This window comes from Lissotriton helveticus, chromosome 4_1, assembly GCF_964261635.1.
Source record: "Lissotriton helveticus chromosome 4_1, aLisHel1.1, whole genome shotgun sequence".
NCBI lineage: Eukaryota > Metazoa > Chordata > Amphibia > Caudata > Salamandridae > Lissotriton > Lissotriton helveticus.
In genome coordinates this window covers 1,866,567,343-1,866,592,575 of record NC_136063.1, presented here as the reverse complement: position 1 = coordinate 1,866,592,575, position 25,233 = coordinate 1,866,567,343, and the positions used below count along the sequence as shown (strand labels likewise).

Sequence of the window (25,233 nt, the reverse complement as noted above, 5' to 3'; positions counted from 1 at the left end):
TACCTGTTGGTTCTAAAATAAAACAACAATATATTTTGATATAAATACAATTGGCCTAAAGTTCAGTTCTTGAGTGTGTGAAACCTTTTGGTAACTGAGAGTGTACAACACATGCTTTACACTGTCCTCTGATACTGCCTTACTGCTCGACCAAGCAACCACATTAGAGAGTAAGGTCAGATCTGACTTTAACCTCTGTTATACCTCTAGGGATTGGGGACTCTATACACACTGTACCTTACTTTGGTCCAGTATATATAGAGCCACTTTCTTACACCTCCTGCTTATAAAAGCAACAGGTTGGTCTTGGCCTTCATCAATGGTCTGAGATAGGACCGCTCTTATCCCTAGATCAGAGGCAATAGTCTACACTATGAACTGCTTGGCATAATCTGGTGCTTTATGAATTGGTACTGAGCACATTGCTTCTTTTAGGGTGTCAAAAGCCTTTTGGGAACTAACTGTCCAGTTGAATTTCTTGGGCATCTTTTTGGAGGTGAGTTCTGTGAGGGGAGTAACATCTTCACAAACCTCCTGTAGTACCCAGTCAATCCAAGGAATGCCCTGTCTTGGGTCTGGGTTGTTGGAGCTGCCCAGTCCAGGAAGGCCTGGATCTTGGGCTGTAAGGGCTGTACCTGGCCTCCACCAACAAGGTGGCCCAAGTACACCACAGTGCCCTGCCCTATCTGGCATTTGGATGCCTCGATAGTTAGGCCTGCAGATTGAAGGGCTTTCAAAACCTTCCCAAGGTGGATCAGGTGGTCCTGTAGGTGGAGCTAAAGACAGCAAAATCATCAAGATAAGCTGCACTAAAGGACTCCAACCCTGTCAGGACTTGATTCACCAACCTCTGCAAGGTGGCAGGGGCATTCTTTAACCCAAAAGGCATCACAGTGAACTGATAGTGCCCATCAGGGGTGGAGAATGCCATTTTCTCTTTTGCTCCTAGGGCCATGCCAATCTGCCAGTACCCTGCAGTCAAGTCAAAGGTACTAAGGAATTTGGCTGACCCAATTTGTCTATCAACTCATCTGCTCTTGAAATAGGGTGAGCATCTGTCTTGGTGACGGAATTGAGCCCTCCATAGTCCACACAAAACCTAATTTCTCACTTTCCACCTTATGGATGAGGTTTGGGGACCAGAACCACTGGGCTGGCCCACGGGCTCTCAGATGGTTTAATAACCCCTAACTCCAGCATCTTACTGACTTAAGCTTTGATGCTTTCCTTGACTTGATCTGACTGTCGATAGATCTTGGTTTTCACAGGTACACTGTCACCAGTGTCCACATCATGGGTATACCAGTTTGTCAGACCATGGGTCAGGGAAAAGAGACTAGCATACTGTTGCAAGACTTGCTTGCAGTCAGCCTGCTGTTGGGCAGAGAGGGTGTCTGAAAAGACAACTCCATCCACTGACCCATCTTTTGGGCTGTAGGAGAGGAGATCAGGGAGAGGTTAATTCTCTGCTTCCTGTTCCTCATCAGTCATCATCAGCATGGTGATGTCAGCCCTGTCATTGTAGAGCTTAAGGCGGTTCACATGGATAACCCTTTTGGGTGTCCTGCTTCTGCCCAGGTCAACTAAGTAAGTGACCTCACTCTTCTTTTCTAGGATACGGAAAGGGCCACTCCATCTATCTTGGAGTGCCCTTGGTGCCACTGGCTCCAAACCCCACACCTGTTGCCCAGGTTGAAATTCAACCAGTGCAGCTTTTTGGTCATACCAGCGCTTCTGAAGCTCCTGGCTGGCGTCAATATTCTTGGATGCCTTTTCCATCTACTCAGCCATTCTGGACCTTAGGCCAAGCACATAGTCCACAATGTCTTGCTTGGGTTCTTGGAGAGGCCGCCCCAAACCTCTTTCACAAGACAGAGCGGTCCCCTCACAGGATGACCAAAAAGAAGTTCAAAGGGGGGAAATCCCAACTACCTTCTGTGGCACTTCCCTGTAAGCGAAAAGCAGGTATGGCAACAGGACATCCCCTCTCCTATTGAGTTTTTCAGGGAGTCCCATGATCATACCTTTCAATGTCTTGTTGAACCTTTCAACAAGACCATTGGGTTGTGGATGGTATGGTGTAGTAAACTTGTACTGCACTCCACACTCCTTCCACATGTGTTTCAGGTAAGCAGACATGAAGTTGGAACCTCTGTCTGAAACACCTCCTTAGGAAACCCTATCCTGGTGAAGACAGCCAGGAGGGCCTAGGCTACTGCAAGAGCTGTAGTAGTCCTAAGTGGAATTGCTTCAGGGTACCAGGTAGCATGATCACTAATACTACAATGAATGTGTTCCCTGAGGCGGTGGGAGGTTCAAGTGGACCCACAAAGTCCACACCTACCCTTTCAAATGGAACCCCCACCACAGACAGTGGTGTCACGGGGGCCTTTGGGTGGCCACCTGTCTTGCTACTGGCATGACAGGTAACACAGGAGCTAACAAACTCTTTCACCTTTTGGTGTATCTGGGGTCAGTAAAAGTGACTAACTAGCCTTTCCCAAGTTTGTGTTTGCCCCAGAGGTCCAGCTAGGGAGATGTCATGAGTCAAAGTTAGTAGGAACTCCCTCTACTTCTGTGGCACTACCACCCTCCTGGTGGCTCCAGGAGTGGGGTTTCTTGCCTCAGCATACAGTAATCCCTCTTCTCAGTAAGCTCTGTGGGTACCACCGACATCTCCCTGTGCTTCTGAAACAGCTTGCTGCCTCAGGCTTTCAAGAGTGGGACATTCTTGCTGACCCTGGCACAGCTTTTCCCTAGTGGGTTCCCCAGGCCCAGGAGTTCAACCTGGTAAGGCTCAAGCTCCATAGGCTCAGTTCCCTCTGGGGTGTCCAAGTCCTCTCCCTGAGGAGAGGGGTACTGTGTGTTTTGCTGTACAGAAGCTGGCCCCCCAGTCTTCTTACCTTTTCTGTTGGTGGGTTGGTCATACTTTCAGGCTCCAATCCTACTTTTTCACCCTTCCTCCTGCTCTGGACTCTTGTTTGGACACGCACCAATTCAGGGATACCCTGCATGGCTGCATGGGCTTTCAATTCAACCTCAGCCCAAGCTGACGTTCAGCTGGTAACTTTTGAGAGACCACTACCTGTTTCAGGCCAGTAACCCCCCCACCCTCCCCCCCAGCCTAATGTCACCATAGCCACTGAATGATTACTGGTAACACTGTCAGCATTGGTGACTGGGTAAGGTTTCCCAATCCAATATTGCTCAGGGGAAACTAGTGTCTCTCTCACTATAATAACACTGGCACCTGTATCCCTCAGAGCTTCTATCCTAGTTCCATTAACCCTGGGGGATTGTAAGTACTTCTTTAAGTTGGGTGGCCACACAGCTACAGTGGCAAACTCAACTTCCCCTTCTGAAACTAGAACTGCTTCAGTGTGCATCCTGATTTGGTCTGGGCACACTGTTGATCCCATCTGTAGACTTGCCACTCCAGGTGTAGCTGTACTGGTTGCCTTAGGGGCCTTGTTGTGGGGCAGGATTTATCTACAGTTAAGTGTCCCAACTTCGTACAGTTGTTACACCAGGCCTTTAAAGGATCAAAGTTCTTCCCCCTATAGGGCTGAGGCACATAGGAAGTAGTTTGGGACCCACACCCTGTACAGGTTTTTGGGACCCTTTAGAAGACTCAGACTTTTTATCTTGAGGATTCTCACCACCTTTCCCCTGGGGAGGTTTTGTAACCACCTTCGTCTGGTCACCCCCAGTGGTTGTCCTTGTCACCCTAGTCTTGACCCAATGGTCTGCCTTCTTTCCCAATTCTTGGGGAGAAATTAGACCTAGGTCTACCAAATGCTGATGAAACTTTCCATTGTGCAATTACTTAGTATATGTTCCTTCATAAACAGATTGTAAAGTCCAGTAAAATCATGCACATTGTGTCCAGTTAACCACCCATCCAGTGGCTTCACTGAGTAGTCTACAAAATCAATCCAGGACTGGGTCTGGGTTTTGGGAGCCCCGCTGAATCTAATTCTATACTCCTCAGTGGGGAGCCCAAATCCCTCAATCAGAATCTTCTTCATGAGGTCATAGGACCCTGCATCTGGCCCAGAGAGGGTCAGAAGCCTGTCTCTGCAGTTACCAGAGAACAGTTCCCACAGGAGTGCCCCAGAGAGGTTTCTTTAATTTTCTCAAGTCACAAGTCCTCTTAAAGGCTGTGAGCCATTTGGTAATGTCATCACCTTCCTCAAATTTAGGGAAATCCATTTGGGGATTTTAGGATCATAAGACTGCTCTGTATCCTTATTAGTTATCTTGCTGCCACCATTGATGGGTGCTAACCCCATCTCTTTCCTTTCTTTCTCTAGAGCCAGGAGTCTGGACTCTAGCTCTAATCTCTTGTCCAGCTTTGCTAAAAAGCTGTCCTCTTCACTGGAGAGTTGACCAATGTTTTCTCTGGGACCTGGTCCACCTGTGTGGTCTCTAGCTCCCCAGAGATTGATTCTTGGAGTTAAGGGTATGGCGGTCCTTTTCTCCCTAGGAATGAGCGGAGGGGGGTCACTATCCCCCTTATCCACCTCCCTTTCCTCCTCGGACTCGTAATGAATATGCTACTTACCAGTATGCATCTGTTCTTGGCATGTAGGGCTGCTGACATTCATATCTATAGCATAGATCGCCGCCTAGTGTTGGGTCCGGATGATTGCACCTTGTTGTCCTGGAAGAGTCTTCGAAGTATCACGAGATAGGTGGCTCCTCCCCTGGACTACAGTGCGCATGGGCATCGACTCCATCCTTAGATTGTTTTTAGCCATTGTGGCAAAGATGGAGTGCAATAGTGTAAACGATGACCATGTCTAAGAGTAAGTGTAAGAAGAAGAAGTCTGCAACCGCTACGGGCGCCGGGGAGGAGGGCGGGCGATATGAATGTCAGCAGCCCTACATGCCAAGAACAGATGCATACTGGTAAGTAGCATATTCAGTTCGAGGCATGTGGGCTGCTGAATTCATATCTATAGCATAGAATACATAGCAGTCCCTCCATTAACGGCGGCCGCCCGTGCCAGTTGCAGAAGCTTGAAAAAGTGTTCTAAGAACAGCCTGCCCTACAGCTGCCTGCTGCTTGGAATGTACGTCTACACAGTAATGCTTAGTGAACATATGTGGTGTAGACCATGTGGCTGCTCTACATATGTCTTCCAAAGGAATATTGCCTAGGAACGCCATGGAGGCCCCCAACTTGCGAGTGGAGTGGACCCTGGGGGGGACCGTTAAAGTGCGCTTAGCTTTGTGATAGCAAATTTGAATGCACTTAACCATCCATCTGGCAATTCCTGCTTTGGAAATGGGGTTGCCTTTGTGCTGGGCTAAGAAGGCAACAAAGAGCTGTTGTGTCTTTCTGAAATCTTTTGTTCTGTCAATGTAGTACAGTAACGCTCTTTTGACATCAAGAGTGTGGAGCATTCTTTCCGCTACTGTTTCAGGGTTTGGAAAGAATGCGGGCAGTTCTATGATTTGGTTGATATGAAACTGCGACACCACCTTTGGAAGAAACTTAGGGTTAGTGCGCAGCACAACCCTGTTGGGATGAATCTGAATAAATGGCTCTTGTACAGTGAGCGCCTGCAGCTCACTGACTCTCCGCAGAGAAGTAATGGCGATGAGAAAAGCCACTTTCCACGTTAAGAATTGAATCTCACAGGAATGGAGAGGCTCAAAAGGTGGGCCCATCAACCTGGTGAGGACCAAGTTGAGGTTCCATACAGGAGCTGGCGGGGTCCTGGGAGGGATGACGCGTTTTAGGCCTTCCAGGAAAGCTTTAATGGCAGGCACTCTAAAAACAGAGAGATGCTGCCTATTTTGAAGATAAGCCGCTATGGCGGATAAGTGTATCCGAATGGAAGCATATGCTAGATTGCATTTGTAAAGATGTAACAAATAGCAGATGATATTAGGAATGGATGCATCTAGCGGGTTGATATTGTGGTTAGTACAGTAAATGACAAACCGCTTCCATTTCGCTGCATAGCAAGCTCGGGTAGTGGGCTTTCGTGCCTCCCGGATGATGTCCATGCATTCAGGGGGCAGATTAAAGTAGCCAAACTCTAAGACTTCAGGAGCCAGATCGTCAGGTTGAGCTGTTGCGGGTCTGGATGCTGAATGTCGCCATGGTTCTGCGTCAAGAGCCTGGGTGTGAGGCGTAGTCTTTGATGCGGTACCACAGAGAGTTCTAGAAACGTAGTGTACCATGGTTGGCGTGCCCACGTTGGAGCAACCAGGATGAGCGTCATCGAGTGTTGCTGGAGCTTTCTTGCCACCAGCGGGATTAGAGGTGCTGGGGGAAAAGCGTACGCAAATCTGCCTGACCAGTTCATCCATATCGCATTGCCCTGCGACTGTGGATGAGGGAACCTGGCGGCAAAGTTTTGCCATTTTGCGTTTTCCTTTGTGGCAAACAGGTCTATCTCTGGATGACCCCACTGCTGGAAGTACGGGCGGAGTACTGATGGATGTAACTCCCACTCGTGCATTTGGTGGCTGTAGCTGCTGAGCAGATCCGCCATCTGATTGTCCTTGCCCGGGAGGTGTTCCGCCATGAGGAAGATGTTCCTCTGAATGGCCCACTTCCACATGCTCTGAGCCAGATGAGACAACTGTGGAGAGTGTGTACCTCCCTGCTTCTGGATGTAGTACATGGCTGTCATGTTGTCCGTCCGGATCAACACGACTTTGTTGCACAGATGTACTTTGAAGGACTTCAATGCCAAGAAGATTGCCATCAGTTCTAGGTAGTTAGTGTGCATCTTCTGTTGCTGCGTTGTCCATAGTCCCTGCACCGTGTAGTGGAGCACATGAGCTCCCCACCCTTGGAGAGATGCGTCCGTCGTCAGGATAATCTATGGCACCGGCTCTTGAAACGGTCGGCCCTTGCAAAGGTTGTGTGGATTCCACCAATGCAGAGAGCTGGATGCCCGACCGGTCACCAACACTAGGTCTTTCAATTGCCCGTGAGCCTGATTCCACTGACGTGCCAAGCACTCTTGGAGCGGGCGCATATGAAGTCTCGCGTGTGGGACTATGAAGATGCAGGAGGCCATCATGCCTATCAACTGCATGAACACTCTGGCAGGAAGTGAGTGTTGTGGTCTGAACTTTAGGATCAGCGACTGCATGTTGCTTATCCTCACTGGATTCAGCTGAGCCGTAGCTGCCAAAGTGTCTATCGTCGCGCCCAAATACTGCCGCACATGTGCTGGCTGAAGGTGCGACTTTGGATAGTTGAGCGAAAACCCCAGACTGTGCAGAAGGTGAATGGTGTGGGACATGTCGGCCGCGCACTGCTGGGCCGACTTTGCTTGAACAAGCCAGTCGTCCAGGTAAGGGTAGACATGGACGTTCTGTCTCCTGAGGTGCGCCACCACTGTCGCCAGACATTTTGTAAACACTCTGGGGCAGTGGTCACCCCGAAAGGAAGGACTTTGAAATGGTAATGCTTGTTTTGAATGGTGAACCTGAGGTATTTCCTGTGGGAGGGGTGGAGTGGGATGTGAAAGTATGCATCCTTGAGGTCCAAGGTTGCGAGAAAATCTCCCTGGTTCAGCAAAGGAAGAACTTGTTGCAGTGTCAACATGTGGAAATGCTCTGAAAGGATGTACCGATTCAAGGGCCGTAGGTCTAGAATCGGTCTGAGCGTGCCGTCCTTTTTAGGATTCAAGAAGTACAGGGAATATACCCCTGTGCCTTCTTCCTGCACTGGCACGAGCTCTATTGCGCCTTTTTGCAGCATGGCCAGAACTTCTTGCTGCAATAAGTGCAAATGCTCTCGTGACATAGGACGGTGTCTTGGGGGCATGTTGGGTGGAGTGTCTGTCAGCTCTAAACAATAGCCGAACTGGATAAGTTGCTTGACCCACCTGTCTGTGGTGATGGACTTCCACACTGACAGGAACCGCTGGAGTCTCCCCCCGACCGGTGTTGTGTGGTCGGGGGGCAGTGACCGGGAGTCACTGCTTGTTGGTGGCAGAGGAACGGGAACTGTTGTTGCCTCTGCCTCTGCCCTTGGAGCTGTTGCCCCGGTATCCTCCTCTACTCTGTTTGGGGTAGGATGACTGCGCCCCGCTTTTGTTGTACTGCGTCTGCTGTGACATTTGTCCCCTGGTAACACTTCGATTGCCTGAGCAACGAAAAGTGTTCCCACGAAACTGCTGTGACTGTAGAGCCCCCATGGACTTGGCGGTCTCAGTATCCTTTTTAATTTTCTCCAGTGTGGTGTCGACCTCAGGACCAAACAGCCTGTCCGGGTTGACCGGTTGGTTGAGGATGGTTGTCTGTATCTCGGGCTTGAAGCCGGAGATTCGGAGCCAAGCCTGCCTCCTCAACATCACGCTAGTATTGATCGCCCTTGCCGCTGTATCCGCGACGTCAAGAGCGCACTTGATAGCAGCGTTGGAAATGAGTTTGCCCTCTTGTACCAGCATCTCAGCCCCCTCCTTGTACTGCTCTGGCAGGTGTTGCAACAGGGTCTCTAGGGTGTCATAATGTGCCCTGTCGTATCTGGCCAACAGCGCCTGTGTGTTTGAAATGTGTCAGATGTTGGCCGCCTGTGCTGCTACCCTCTTCCCTGACGCCTCCAGCACTTTTGACTCTTTGTCCGGGGGAGGAGCCTCACCCGTTGTTTGAGAGTTAGCTCGTTTGCGAGCATTAGAGACCACCAAAGAGTCCAGTGGCAATTGGCCCCTTATGTATGTTGGATCGCCAGGTGCCGGTCTGTATTTCTTCTCAATACGAGGGTTAACAACCCTTGATCTTGTGGGCTCCTTAAAGATGTCCGCAGCATGCCGTAGGACCCCCTTGGTCCTACGGCATGGGAAGAGTTTTTACAGTTTTTTCTGCCGTGGAGAAAGTGTCAAAAAGGAAGTCTGCTTCCACAGGGTCAGCGTGCAGATCAACGTCATGGTTCTTAGCTGTCCTCTCTATCAAAGCATGAAACGCCGTTGAATCCTCGGTGGGAGATGTTTTGACGTTAAACACCTGTGGGTCAAGGGTCGCCTGCTGATCCCCTTGATCCCCAGTGTCCACCCACGAGTCTTGTTGCTCATCAGGCTCAGTGTGGGTTGGGAAATTATATTCCTCATCCTGCTGTTCCCCATCTTCTCCATCCGAATAGGTGGGTGATGGTGTTGCCCCCCTTGCAGGGTGTTGAATCCTGGGTTGAACCAGTACAGGAGTGTCCTCCGCAGGCCTTTTGCGTTTCAGGGGAATCCTAAAGGACTCCAAGGGCTTTGACGCCGTAATCTTCCGCTTTAGAAGCGTCAGCTTCCCGGTGTCGGCGTCGATGAACTGCTCCGACTGCTCCGACAAAGAGAGTTGTTGGCGCGTTAAACCCCCAGCCGGGGGAGCCGACTCCGACCCCTCTGGGTCCTTGGGCACCGACCGCGGTGCAAAGGCCTTTGGCGCCACCTTAGGTGGTAGCGTGAAAAGGATTGGTGCGGAAGCTTGTGGCGCTGGGACAGCCTTCGTCGCTGCGGAAGGGACTTTCGGTTCCGACGCGGAAGCTCTGTCTCTAATACGTTTTAGTGAGTCCGAGACCTGCTTCGTGAAAGAAGCTGACGGCTTCGTCGATCCGACCGATGTCCTCGGGCCACCCCCAGAGGAAGACTCGGGCATCGGCCCCTTCTGCGTGTCCGAGCGAGGTGCCGGAGCATCCGTCTGCGTAGCACTGCGATCCCCGACCACAGTAGCGGACGTGGACGCCGACGACTTCGCCTCGGCAACCTTGACCCTTGGCGTCGTCGCGCTAGACTTCGGCTCCACGCCCTTGGCAGCCGTTGTGTCGACAGGCCTCTTGGATTTCGGCTCGACGGCCTTGGCGTGAACGGCCTCACCCGTCTTCTTGGGCTTTGGGTCGACCGCTGTGCTTGTCTTCTTGGGCCTCGGCTCGACCGCCGTGCTCGACGCCAAATCTACGGTCTTTTGTGAGCTTGGCTCCTTGAACACTTTCGGCGCCGTCGAGGGTGCGACACTTTTCTTCGGCTTCGAGGTCTCCGAAGACGACGGCGGTGGAGCAGACGTCTTCGGTTTCGATGGTGTGTCGGCCATTTTAGTTGTTGTTGACACCGAAAGTTTCGGTTTCGGTTTCGATTTAGTTAATGGCGGCTCTGCCGAAGCGTCCGTGGCCGGGCCGGAAGGCGGGGCCGTGGACATTGGAGTAGGGTCTATGGTAAGGCCATGTAGCGATCCTTCGACCCGAGCCTTATTAAATGTTCTAACGGGGTATAGCTCTTCCTCCGAGCTATCTTCCATGGCCCCGTAGGCCTCTTCGTCGTCCCCTACCTCCTCGACGAGTTCCTCCACGTCTTGGCCCTCGGCGTCCGCTTCATAGTCGGACTCGACGACCACCGAAGGAGGCGAAACCTGAAGATGGACCTGTTGCTCGTCCGCTTCCTCATTGACGAAGATGTCCACTGGTGCTGGAGCCGATCGCCGGGCCTCGAGGCGCGCCGCGCGCCGAAGCTTGATGGTTTTCTTCGACCTAAACCTGGAACAGGCCATGCAGTTGGCCTCGTTGTGGTCCGGCGACAGGCATTTGTTGCAGACCGGGTGGACGTCGATGTGTGGGTATTTGGATCCACACACCGGACAGAATTTGAACGGGTTTCTTTCCATGCCGTCAAAGTCTTGCCACGTCGACTGGGCCTCGATCCTCGAAGTTTCACGACTCACGGGATATCCGAACTTGAAGAGTTGGATGAAGTGAGGCACCGAACGCGAACAATACCGACGGGTCAGAGAAGGCCTTTTGGCCTCGAAAAACTACGTTTCCATCGATTCCGAACCGGAGTTCACAAACCACATCCGAACCCAATGGCGGAAAAAAACAATCTAAGGATGGAGTCGATGCCCATGCGCACTGTAGTCCAGGGGAGGAGCCACCTATCTCGTGATACTTCGAAGACTCTTCCAGGACAACAAGGTGCTATCATCCGGACCCAACACTAGGTGGCGATCTATGCTATAGATATGAATTCAGCAGCCCACATGCCTCGAACACACCATTTACAGAGGGGTGGTCCTGAGCATACTCAGCCAGGAGATCCTGGAGCCCTTGGTTGTAGGCCCATTGGTATATTTTTGAGTTTGCATAAGGACCTCAATTCCTTGAAAGAAAAGTGTAAGTAAGGTGTGAGGTCAAGCTCATCCACCAGGTCCTGCATGATATTACCTTCACTAGTAGCTGGAGCCTTTTGAGACATTCTAACCAGACAGTTCTAACCCTTGACTACAGTGACTTATTTCTCTAAAATTCTAAGGGGACTTAAGTAAGGCCCTGTCAAGACTTTAGTATTTTAGAAAAACCAATTTATGAAAATCAGAATTCTAAACGCAATTTAAGAGTTCCGTTGTGTGATCAGATGGTAACCAAGTAGTTCAACAAATGTAAGTTTGTATCCCACCGCTGCCACCAATGTAAAAAAGCGGCTCTGTATATACTGCACCAAAGTAAGGTTCAGAGTCCACAGTCCCCAGAGGTTTGGCAGAGGCTAAAGTTAGATATAACCTCACTCTTTAAAGTGGTAACTTGGTCGAGCAGTAAGGCAGTATCAGAGGACAGTGTAAAGCATCTGTTGTACACACTCATTCAGCAAATGGTCTCACACACTCACGAACTGAACTCTAGGCCAATTGTTTTTTATATAAAAATACATGTCATTTTTTTATTTTAGAACCACAAGTAGGTATAAAAATACTTTCTCAGAATGAGATGTTGCAATTGAATACTTTCAAATAGCAGTTGACTTTTAAATGCAATAGATACAGTTGGTGAAATATGCAACACAATGTAAACACAATTACAATATTGAGCTCAATGGGAAGTTTTAAGTGAATGCAATAATATCACTTTACAAATGTTTTTCTTACTCAGGGCTGGATCCTGGATTCAGCCCTGGTGCATTTTCTGTAAACAGTTGAAAGAAATCGTTTGTTACACAGGCGATTTTTAAGGAATATTTGTATGGTTTGAAAATCAACACAGAAGAATTTCTGGCAAAAACCAGGCAATGTTATCCTATGGTAGGAAATGGAGTTATCGGAAAATCACAGTTGTAATTACTTTTGAGGGTCAAAAAGATCCAGCACTGGGATCTCTCCTGGTCACAGGTGAGTAATTTTCTTTTCGTTGATCGGATGATTTTTAAGGAATATTTCAAAAAGTTTCATAACTCGACACTTAGAAGAATTTTCAAGTGAAACCAGCCAATGTTACCCTATGGAGAAAATTAAGTTATCGGTCTTTGGGTAAGTACTCGACTGGCTGAGTTAAGGTTCAGGGGTGGGGGGCGGAGCTAGCCACGACACGAGATGGCCGCGCTTTGAGCGAGCTCCTCGAGGAGGCCTTATAAATCATCCCTGTCCTGCACGAAACTGGGGCATTTTAACCCAAAATAGTCGCCGAGGCTACATAAACGACTCCAGCACACACGTCGAAAAGCGGAAACTGTTAGAGTGGATTATGAAGAAGATACGGACCTGGAAGCTGGAGAGGCCTGCTGGGACAATAACTACCAGCAAGTATAAACTGCCCCACTGAGAAAATGAAAAGAAGGGAAATACGCGAGCGGGGGACAACTGCTGCCCATCCCTACGCGCTCACAAGCCCAACACGAGATTAGCGCACAGAACACTGCACTACACAGGCACGCACAAAACGCTTTTAGAGGGAGAAGAAGCACAGGAGTATACATGTGAATGAGAACATAAGAGGGCAGTGAGAGAGCAGTTTGGACGCCACTTGCACAGCGGAAGTGCGGACCGCCGAGATCGCGTGCATAGGGGATGTGCATATTTCCCTAACCACTTAAGGAGGAAGCAACCAGATTGGGAACAGCAGTAGGCTGGAGACGAATAGCAAGCAAAGGCAATACAGCGGAGATAGACCGATCACCACAGAGCGCTGAACGCAGAGGTGGACAGTGACTAGCCAGTACCCACACGCAACACAAATCACCCAATACAAGAGGGAATCACTACACTTGAAAGATGCGCGTTTAGCCAGACCGTGGAGAGAGTAGCGCAGACATCGGACCACCACCACAAACGGCAAACCAGATAAAAATCAGCCTAAAATAAACTTTGAGACTTCCAAAAAAGCCCCAGAACAGTCAGAAGCAGACCAGCAGGCGCCCAAGCCGACAGTGTCGCAAAATGGAGGAATACCATCGGATAATGTCCAATCAATGTTCCAGTCAATACAGACCGCACTATCAAACATCAACGGTAAAATTGACACACTAACTCACAGGGTAGACCGCATGTCTGAGAGACTAAACCGACACACCGAGCGAATTGACATGGCGGAACGGAGAATACCGGATGTAGAAGACACTAACAACCAACTGACCGCTAAACAATCAGGCATAGACAAACAACAGGCGGCGATGGCTGCAAAGACCGAAGATTTGGAAGCCAAATCTCGAAGGAGTAACATACGCATTATGGGAATTTCAGAAACAACAGACACAGGCCCAATGGAGAAATACGTGGAACAACTCCTGATAACGCTTTTGGGACGGGAAACCTTCTCGGAGGTGTTTCTCATAGAAAGGGCCCATAGATCCCTGGCCCCTAAATCACCATTGACCACCAGACCAAGACCCATAATTGCCAAAATACTAAACTATCGGGATAGGAATGCAGCATTGAGAAAAGCGAGAGAGCTGGGGACATTGCGACACGAAGAAATGGATATAGCCTTATATCCAGATTTCACCCAAACAGTGCAGGAAGCGAGGAATAAATACGGAACGGCAAAACAAAAATTGCGCGAGCTACAAATCCCCTACGCTATGCTGTATCCCGCAAGACTAAAGATCACAGACGAAGGCGCAATACCAATCTTCAATGAACCCAAAGACATTATGAAATACAACTGAAAAAACCGAAAGGAGAGTGCAGGAGATCGCCACGGGACAGACCCCAGGAAAGAGAAGCCATGTCAGATGTGGAGTAAAAACTTTTGAACACACATAGATACCTCCAGTACGCGAGAGACGTAACAGCTGACGAGGAACTGGGACTCGGTGAGACAAATGAGAGTGCACTCCTTAAAAATGGATTGATGGGACAAGGACACTGGTATACAACAAAGCGCAGTGACAAGAAGAGGCCTGGCCGTGACAACACACGCTAAGACATGGTCCAGAGCACCAGATAAGTCCCTGAAGGGAAATAGTTATATATGTTAATGCCGAAATAAGGTAGTGTCTGAGAAAAACACGATGTTACTGTTTGTTTGAAATGTGAGTTGATATATCCAACTGAATACCAAAAAGAAGGGTTGAGATGCACAATTCAGTGCAAATAGATGTTCAAGTATGCCCCCCCCCCCTTGGTTAAAATCAACAGGGGGTAGAGTCAAGGCAGCTTTTGCCCGCTTGCGTACATCACAACTGTTATTGTTTGGGCTGGGTATGTATAAGCAAGGGGAGGGGAATATGTCTTCGTTGAGGGGAAAGAGACGGAGTGGAAGGGGGTAGGGAGAAGGGGGTAAACGTAAAATTCACCAGACAGCTAAGGTTGGTTGCAGGGAAGGACGTCGGTGCTCAATGTGTTCTACATCCCTACATAATCACAGGATTAAAAAGCAAAGTAACAGCTAACTATGGCAAATACCTTGAGGCAGACTAGTACACTGTCCTTTCTAACATGGAATGTGAGAGGGCTACAAGATCCACGAAAGATTAGAAAAGTGATGGCATATTTAGATGGGCATAAGGTAGATGTGGCCTGCTTGCAGGAGATGCACATAACACCCCTACGGGAATGCAGGATTGGATACAAATGGGCGCAGATACGTATAGTGTTGTCATACTCAAACTATGCTACAGGGGTACTACTAATGATAAGATGCAACATCCCTTTCACTCTCATAGACACGGTAACCGACGAACAAGGAAGATTTGTTATTTTACGCTGCAATTTTGGTGGTACAGATATCACAATAGTCTCCGTATATGGGCCTAACGTAGACAACCCACAATTCTATGAGACCATCTGCACCAAACTAAGAGACACACAACCAACAGATATAATATGTGGGGGATTTTAACACCTGCTTAGACCCAACTTTAGACAGATCTGCAGATACCGATAGACTTGGCAGATGATCAGCCAGAGCCTTATTGGATGGAATGAACTGGGTTTTTTGAGGTGAGGGAAAGACTAGGCGCACTGCTCACGGTAGTGGTTGTGGTCTAATTAAGTCTAGGTGCAGATAGGTAAGGGGAAAAGGCCCTAAACCCCTCCAAAGTGTGTGCCGAGACACACGCTGTACATATGAAAACACAGGACCTGTTGCACACTAGTTCAATGAAGTATAGACAAATGTCACAATGGACATGTAAAGTTCCAGTTTCACAGTTGAAGAAATAAGAACGATGGGTAATAAGATTCTTCTTTTATTATAACGATGTCCAGCCGACACGTGTTTCGTCGCCAAGCTGTAACAGTGCTTGCGCGACTCCTCAGGGCTGTAGCGAGGGAATGCTGGGTGACAGGTCGCTTAGCCGGTGATAATTCCGACCCGGCCCCGCTCGAGACCAGGTTCCGTAGTCGTCAAAAAACGTCACGGTGAACTATCCAGGATCACCAGAAATTGTACGGTGATGTGCCTTGAGAATAAGACCTTAGTGCCCTGGGTCCACTTCTGTTGCGGGGTGCCGAAGCAGTGTGAAAGAATCAACACGGTCCGTTAAAATCCGTGTGAGGACACGTCTTGGTTGAGGCCAAAATTGGACGATAAACATCCATCAGAGCCGAGTAGCGAGAAAGAAACTGCAGGGAGGGTGCTCCCGCAAAGGTTAGTTCCGGGTGCGGACGTTTTTTGACTACTACGGAACCTGGTCTTGAGTGGGGCCGGGTCGGAATTATCACCGGCTAAGCGACCTGTCACCCAGCATTCCCTCGCTACAGCCCTGAGGAGTCGCGCAAGCACTGTTACAGCTTGGCGATGAAACACGTGTCGGCTGGACATCGTTATAATAAAAGAAGAATCTTATTACCCATCGTTCTTCTTTCTTCAACTGTGAAACTGGAACTTTACATGTCCATTGTGACATTTGTCTATACTTCATTGAACTAGTGTGCAACAGGTCCTGTGGTTTCCTTATTGGATGGAATGGACGAATGGGCGCGGTAGATGTGTGGCGGCTGCGCCACCTGGGCACTAGAGAAGGTACGTGCACCTCGCGGACTCATAACACGCTGTCAAGACTAGAATATTGGCTTACCACACGAGAGGTCAGTACATGGGTAACAGCAGTGGAAAACCTGCCCAAAACATTATCAGATCATTCCCCAGTACGGATGGTCCTAGCAGTCCCCATACACACACCAAGGCAATTTACGTGGCATCTCCAACAATCTGCACTGAAAGATCAAGTTTTCAGAAACGAATTGGGCCAGGCTATTAAAGACTTTTTCCAGACAAATGAGGAATCGGTAGAAAGTGCGAGATCACTGTGAGAGGCGTTCAAGGTTACCATAAGGGGACACTGCATTGGGAAACACGCTGGGATACTTAAGGACATTAGTCAACAACTGGCCATGGTGGAGAAGGATATCCAAACGCTAGAAGCGGAGTACGCAGACACACCACGAGAATCCATCCTAGCTGACATACAACGCAAAGTTGACACATACCACGAATTCGCGGATACAGAAGTGCAATACACATCACAACACCACAGGGCCAGGGCATATGGGGAGGGTGGCAGACCGGGAAGAATGCTTTCGCATAAAATCAACTCAATACGAAATAACACTCATATAACACACATAAAAAATGGTCAAGGCGAAACAGTTTACGACACCCCAGCCATTCTGGATAGTTTCCAGACTTTTTACTCCACACTATACACCACAAGGGTCGCGAAATCTAGGCAAGAAATACACGATTACCTAGATGACATAGGACTAGCCTTGCTATCAGACACACATAGAACATTTCTAGGACAGGACATCACCAACAGCTATTAACTCGCTCCCAAATAACAAGGCTCCAGGACTGGATGGCCTGCCGAGCGAATTTTATAGGGAATACAGAGACTTATTATTACCATACTTAGCCGAAATGTACGAGGAATCGTACGAGGAGGGGTCCCTCCCAGAGACACCACGAGAAGCGTTGCTGATAGCGCTCCCGAAGCCAGGAAAGGATCTTACGAAATGTGAATCCTACCGTCCTCTCTCCCTTATCAACATAGATGTTAAAATCCTAGCGAAAGTATTAGCCACTAGAATACAACTGCTTTTGGGATCCCTGGTGCTCCCAGATCAGGCAGGCTTCATCCCCACCAGATCCACTACACGGAACTTACGCACCATATTCACAATGTACCAAAGTCTGAACCCGGATCTACCAGCTGCTGCAGCACTCTTAGACGCTGCAAAAGCGTTTGACTCGGTGGAATAGGAGTTCATGTTCACTGTCATGACAAGAATGGGGTTCCCACCCCCATTTCTAAAATGTATAGCCTTACTATACAATGAACCCAAAGCGAGAGTTTGAATTAATGGAAGCACCTCGCAACGCATGAACATAAGTCACGCAACTAGACAGGGTTGTCCGTTGTCCCCTATATTATTTACACTCATAGTAGAACCGCTAGCCTGCAAAATTAGACAGAAAAACCCGGAAACGGCGCTGCAGTTCTCTCTTCGTCCTGTTGGGATTTCGCTTTATGCAGACGACATGGTACTGTACACTAGATACCCAGACACAAACATGAATCCATTGATTAGGGAATACATCAAATATGAACAATATGCTGGCCTAAGCATAAACTGGGACAAGTCGGTGGTGATACCGCTGACGGCAGAGACCCTGCAACCCACATTACATTATCCCTTAAAATGGGAGACAGGCCCGGTGAAGTATTTGGGAATATGGGTACACTGAGATCCAGAGGTAGTGCTTAAAGAAAATTACGGAGTAGCCATGACCAAACTGGAAGAAACAGTAGAGAAATGGATTAAACTCCTGCTATCGATAGCTGACAGAATCGCACTGCAGAAAATGATAGTCTTGCCTAGATTTTTGTACTTATTCTGGAACATCCCAGTGTGGCTCACGAACGCGTTCTTCAGTAAGTTGCGCACGGTGCTCCAGCGACTCACGTGGGTGGGAAAACAACCGAGAGTAAGCATGAAAACACTCACGAAACCCTATCACCTGGGTGGGTTCGCAGCTTCCGACCTACAACTGTACTACTATTGCGCACAGGCACAACACGCACACTACTGGTTACAACCGCATGCACATTTACCACATATAGCGGTGGAAACGGATAGCATCCATCCGAAAAAACTGACACAATATATTGCAGACCCGGTGAGCTACTATACAAATGACACGATTCATCCAGTCAAATGCACATCAAGGGCATGGCACACACTGTCGGCACAAGCACTAAAACTCCCACTGTATGCACCGGCACTCCCACTGGCAAACCATCCCAAACTGTCGGTCACATGTGAACAGAGGATGAATAGAGAACTAGGAGACAAGGGCCTCCGGATGATGAGTTTGGTGTTTCCACAGAATGAGTTTATATCCTTCCAAAGTCCAGCGTTCTGCGCCCACCAAACACCACTAAAAATGTTTGCCTATCACAGACTAAGCGCCACGATTAAAGACCTGTACGAAACGTTCCCGGCCGAACCACCAGCACTACAAGCGTTACAAATTTTAATAACAGCGCCAACACGCTCGAAATTGGTAACTAGACTGTATCCTCATCTCAGCATAAACAGAAAGGGGAAACAAATAGATCGCCTCTCAGATGGGAAGAACAAACGGGCAGGACTATCTCGGAAGACAAATGGAACTATAGCTGTGCGCAAATAAGTCTCCTCACATCCAATTGCAATTTGCGCATTATCCATTTTAAATGTATACACCAAACGTACTATACACAGGTCAAACTGTATAAGTTCGGCCTTGGAGTAGACGATAAATGTCAACGGTGCTATGCACCCAAAGCCGATTTCCTACATACGTCATGGGCCTGCCCCGCCCTCAATGGGTACTGGCAAGAGGTGACGACCGCACTTACACACATGTTAACGGAACATATCCCAAATACCCCATTGGTGTGCCTACTGGGCACGTATAGGATAAAGCAGATTAGGAGGAGGAAACTGCTGGCAGTGGCACTATTACTGGCAAAACGGCGTATAGCAATAAAGTGGGGTAGCAAGCGACCGCCCAGAATCAAAGATTGGATAACGGATATGCTATATTGTAAGGAAACACTAGGGACGTATGAGGAGGTACTTCCTCAAGCCTCCAGACCAAAAGATTTCTGGCAACCGCTCGTTGACTACTTGCAACAACAACAAGATGAGACTCGAAATGCACAGGGTCAGTGCGCTTAGAAACACTGAAAGAAAACACACCCAAGAGTAGCTATGGTGAAATAGCCCCACATGTAAAGATATCGCTGACCTACTGTAACGCTGCTTAGAAATGTATATCAGATGTCCTAGATCCAAGTTGCAAATGTAAAACTGCCGGAGAAAATGTGTAAAGTACAGAAATAAGGGGATGTTGCATGCTTTACAATCAGAAGTTACTGTGAAAAGAAATGGGGTTTGTGGAGCGCTTGTGTGTAGATGTTTGTTATAATGTGGAAAAGTAAATTTTGCCATGTTCTGTGTCCCTACGCCTCATCCATCATATGTTATGTGTGCATGACCAATATGCATATGTTATTCCCCATGTCTGATTAATGACGCAATTACAGTTGTGTCCACCTCTAGTATGCCAGTTTTCCAGTCCTCGTGAATACTACGAATATCAGGCCTATGTAAAGCTACGTTGCCACGTTTCCCAGTGTGCACGTTATTCCATAATAAAGTCCCCGTTTCCAGGCCTCAACAGGGCCCGGACATCAGATTCAGCTCCTGTCTCCTGAAAGCCTCGCTGAGGAGCGATACAGCCCCCACCTGTATCCTCGACCCTTCACTTACTTCCTGCCTCGCAGTGCCCGGTGCAGCTTGGTTCTGCCTCTGAGTCTGCCAAAAGTATGTTATAGTTCCAGCTATCAGTTCAGTCCTCCTCTTCTGCATTCCTAAGCTACTGAACTGCATCAATAGTTTCCGTCATTGTCTAGCCTATTCGGCTCCACGTTAGAGAAATACTGTATTAATGGTCATTTAATATTCTTCATCACGCACTACATGTAGAATAATGCATGGTCCAGTCTTAGAGTCAAGTTAGCTTCTCCCCTCATGACTTCTAGTTTATATCAACATGTTCCCTAAACATCAGATACCAGATAGGGTTTAGGTACATGTCGCTCCGACCCTCCAGACTTTAGTCTCTGCTCCTAGCACAGAGTTCGTAGCCCCCAGCTTCTCCTAGTAATACGTCATTGCCAGTTTTCGCGCACCATTAGGTTAGAGGTCCCGGCTCCTTAGGTAGCCCCCTCCTATGTTTCCGCCCATTCATGACATATTCTGTTACGTTTGCACCACATGTCTATGTACACGCCCAGTTACACCTACCTTTACTGTTATCTTTCGCGACTACTACGCGTCACGCCTTCTGCTCCACCCACTGTTACGCCTACTGCAATGTAATGCTATGTGTTTGCGCTATGTATATAAGTTGATGTATTGTTATTAAAAGTTAGCGCGCTCATCCCAGACCTAGCCCCAGCAGCTGCTGGGCCTCTTTTTCCCCTGCTGGGCCCCAGTTGTCCTGCTGGGCCCTGTCACCTCTGTTCCTATGCAGGTTGTCCTGATCCTGTCCTTATGCTGTAATAAACCTGCAGAAAGCTCCTACTACCTCGAATCTTGACTCTTATTTTATTGAGCTATCTGTTATTCATTCATTCATTCAAAAATAGATCCGGTATTATTTATTTATATACCACATAATGGCGCCCGAATAGGGACTTGCCCTTTCCCCACGCGTCGGTGAAGCCACGCCGACCCCCTGACCCTCTGCAGTCGTGACGGAACCATACCGTGCACTGGCAGATATTTCTGCTCCAAGTATCCCTCAGGCCCACGGAGGAGACGGAGGAGGCGGTCCAGCATCCGAACGAGACGGTGGAGGAACGCGGCGAGTCCCGACCAGAGCCCAAGCCGAGAGTCCAAGGTCCGAGGTATCCGGAGGCCCACCCGTAACTGAAGTCCGAAGTTCGTCGTCCGTCGTCCAGTCCAGTCCGAGGCCTTCCGTTCCGTGCTGCCCGGTGAGTACCATTGCTGGGGTAGTATCTAGACAGGACCAATCTAAATTGACTCCTGGTCCGTGGGTTGGTGGTGCCCAGACTCACAAACGAAGTGTTCACCTAGGTGGATACGGGTCTTGATGCGTCCCTTTATGGGACCGGTATGTTCCGTACTGTTATAGCAGTGCATCCAGTAACTCTAGTCTGTTCCGTTCTCGAGAAATTCTGTTCTGTTTCTGTTCTCAGTATTTCAGGTAATATTTTGTTCGAACTGTTATTTATAAAGTTCTTTATGTATTTTACTGTTGTGGTATGAGTGCGACGTGATTTTGTGTTTTCATTGTGTATTGTATTGTGTCCAGATTACAGTTCAGTCATGCCGCTCTTTTCCAAGTTACGTCAGATAAAAACTAGAAAGGGTCTGTTAGAGGAAGCGGTTCCTGTCCCGCCTAGGGACAGTCCAGGTCATTTTATGTATCAGAAACATGGCATAAGCGCCATAATGTATCTAGATTTATGGGTAGAGTATACCAAACAGTTAGAAGAAAAGTATAGATGGCCCGTATCGGGTACATGGGATGCCGAATGTATCATGCGAGTAGAAGAAGCATTATGGAAAAAGAAAGCCAGACAGTCACAGAAAGATGCCATCGAGTTATGGCGTAAGGAAGCTCATAGAAGAACCGAGAAAGAAGTCAGAAAGTCAGAGCTAAGTAGAGAATCCCAGGAACGAGCCCAAGAAAGAGAATTAATCGAGATAGGTGAACAAGTCAAAGCCGAACAGTCAGACAGACAGAGGCATGCCCTCATTAAGGGTATGTATCCTCTCCTTGCCGAAGGTTTGCCAAAAGCGACCCCAGAGGCATCCAGTAATTTCCCGCCACCATTAGTTCCGACCAAGCTACGTCACAAACCGACCGCAGCTGATATTTTTATTTCGTCCTATCTGGACGACACAGTCCCAGAATATGCAAATCCTGTTCGCGCTCCGCCAGTCCCTGTAAATCAGGCACTTCCTGCTCCTTCAGACACCGGGGTGCCCTTAACAGCTCCCCCGGCCCAGTCCGCCATACAAGTCCAGCCCACGTTACAATTACCGACCCTGCCAGGACGAAGAATGTCAATCGACGATTCCAGTTTAGGGGCCGCAGGAGGAGGTCTTCCTCAAACCCCGCCGCCACACAAGCGTTTAACATTACTCGAATTACATGCTCAAGCGTTACAGCGCACGCCCAAACATCAGTCTGTTACAGAAATCAGGCAAACCCTTAACGAATGTGTCTATGATCCAGTTCCAGGCGAATATAATATGGTTTTATATTCCTTACGTGTAAGGAGAGTGACCGAGTATCTAGTCACCTTGCCGAATATGAAAGAAGATCTAGACAGAATATATCGTTTCATCCGTACAGGGGATGATCCAGAAAGTATTGGCGAGATTATGTCTCAAAGGAAAGCCGAGATTCAGCTCATGATATTAAAGTTCCTGATCAATTGTCTAATAAGAGAACAAGATTACCCGTCTAAAGATTCCGCCGAAATGAGAATCCTGACAAGGTGGAGTGATAATATAGCCGAGGGTAAGCACAAGACCGTCGGTGCTATGGAGAGTATGTACAAGAAAATTCGTAAAGAAATAATAAAGATACACGAACAACGTAAAGCAGCACAAGTAAGCAAGAAAGAAAGTACCTCTGAACCTGAAGAAGAAGAGGACGAGAATCCCGCTAGAATAGCGTATGTAGGAAAATCTAGATTTCCAGATCGCCATTTACGTCTAGAACACAAGTCTATTTTTCATCATCCAGCACCAGAACAAGGTTCCCTAGAACAAGTATTCCAAGCTACCGACCACATTCTGAAATCACGAGTCGGTTACAGTGAATTAAGTACTATGCATGAACAAGAACTAGCCCGATCAGCAGTCCGATGGATTACTGATTCTACCACTTTTCCAGACGAAATAGTGGCACAAATGTTTCTGAAATTGCCCCCAGCCGAGCAACGACTGGTGGGTATGTATATGATCCAGTACCTCATTTCTCTGTATGAGGGTCAACACTCTGATCCAGGCCCGTTACACGATATCCTGAACGAGTTACTCCAGCATAAATGGAGAGGTCTAGGTACCGATTTAATTAGTGTCATTCTAGAACAGCGCCACAAATATAGAACGTTCCTGAACCCGCATTTTGTTCATGTCTCACCCCCAGAAAGTAAATCATTCTACATAGACAGACAGAATCCGTTACGAGAAGTCCACCCAGTCCAAGGGGCGGGTGGCGTAATGCAACGAGTGTTTGTATACACTCCGATTTCAAAGATGGAACTTCTTGAAATGAAGAAATTAATTCCCTGTCATGACAAAGATCCAGCAGGGTTCCATAGAGAATTAAAAGACATGCTCCGTATGGGAGAATACACTTACCCAGATATCATTAAAATGTTAAAAGTCCTGCTGCCCGCAGGGGTATATGAAAAGTTAAAAGAAAAAGAATGGGAGGTGGGAGAGAAAAAGATCGATTGGGCAGCTCTAGAAGCTGAAGACAAGGCACGAGTACCAGGTACCGGTCTTGGAGATAAATGTAAAGAATTACCAGAATTATTGATTCAAGTTTTACCCAGATTATTGACAACTAGGAAGGAAGACTGGGATGCAATCTCAGCCTGTAAACAGAAACAAGATGAAGATATTAGTGATTTTTATTCTAGATTTGAGAAATGTTTCAGTATCAATAGTGGTCTCAAGACAAGTAGTGAGTCATACCCTCATCTTTTTGTTACCAAATTAGTCGAGAATTCAAGTCCACAAATTAAAAATCGAGTTTTGAAAGTCGAAAGCACCTGGCAAGCAAATACTCCGTCCCAGATGCTCCAGATGCTCCAGTACCACCAGAATAGAATCAGGGAAGAGCAAGAACACGAAAGAAAACGTATGAAAGACACGAAAATGAAAGTGCTAGTTGCACAATCTGTTCCTCAAGACAGTCAGAAGAGGGGTCCGAATCAAGCCAGTCATCCTGCAGCTCCCGTTAAAGGGAACTGCAATTATTGTAAACAGCCAGGTCATTTTATAAACGAGTGTGCAGTTCTGAAACATAACATAGCTACTGGTAAGACTAAAGAAAGACCACGTCCGCCTAGACAAGAACAAGTTTCACAGATTCCTCAGTCACAGAATGCACCACAGACAGTTACAGTACCGCAGCCTATTGCTGCAACACAGCATGTCACATCACAGATGTACCAGTATGCACAGTCTGAGTATCCAGAGTACCAGCCATATTCATGAAACAGCCTAGAGAGGGAGGTAGGCTTGCCTCTCATCGAGATACCTGTAGATCAAGAAGGTCCCTATGTTCACAGTCAAGTATTAGGGAAAGACAGAAAGTTTTTGATTGATACAGGGGCAAGTAGGACCACAATTAGTCATGCCGAAGTTCCAGGGGCTCCGCTCTCAGGCTCAAGAAATGTTTCCCTTGGATTTTCAGGAAAACCAATAGTTAACGAGATATCAAAGCCAGTTACTCTAGAAGTAGGTCCATTGTCCCGCACTACTGATCTGTTACTTACTAAGTCATGTCCAGAAAATCTGTTAGGCATTAAGACACTGAAAGAATTAGGTGCAGTCATATGCTGTTCCCCAGAGGGAATACGTCTGTTCCTACGTGACTTTAAGGGTCACTATGTATTACGAGATTTTGATTCAAGATTGTCTAATGTTCCGCAGCACTTATGGGCGCAAGGTCCAACTGATGTAGGTTACATGCAAATCACACCCCATCGTGTGACTCTCAAACCAGGTGTAGTGTTACCCCGAATCAGACAGTACAGATTGCCACCTGAGGCTGTAGCAGCCTTATCCAAAATTATTGACGAGCTCATGGCTCAAGGAGTAGTTGTAGAAACTGACTCCAATGTATGCAATTCTCCGATCATTCCAGTCATGAAACGTACTGATCCAAATGCACCCCCAGTATATCGATTAGTGATTGATTTACGAGAGCTTAATAAATGTATTATTCCTCAGTACCCAGTTGTCCCAGACATC

The 25,233-nt window shown here is 47.9% G+C and overlaps 1 protein-coding gene across 3 annotated transcripts in view; it reads right to left on the bottom strand.

Annotated features, from left to right (window-relative positions):
• LOC144829404 (fibronectin type-III domain-containing protein 3a-like) overlaps positions 1 to 25,233 on the bottom strand; it is a 618,864-nt gene that overhangs the window by 296,449 nt on the left and 297,182 nt on the right. The gene's annotated exons all lie outside the window — the stretch shown is intronic.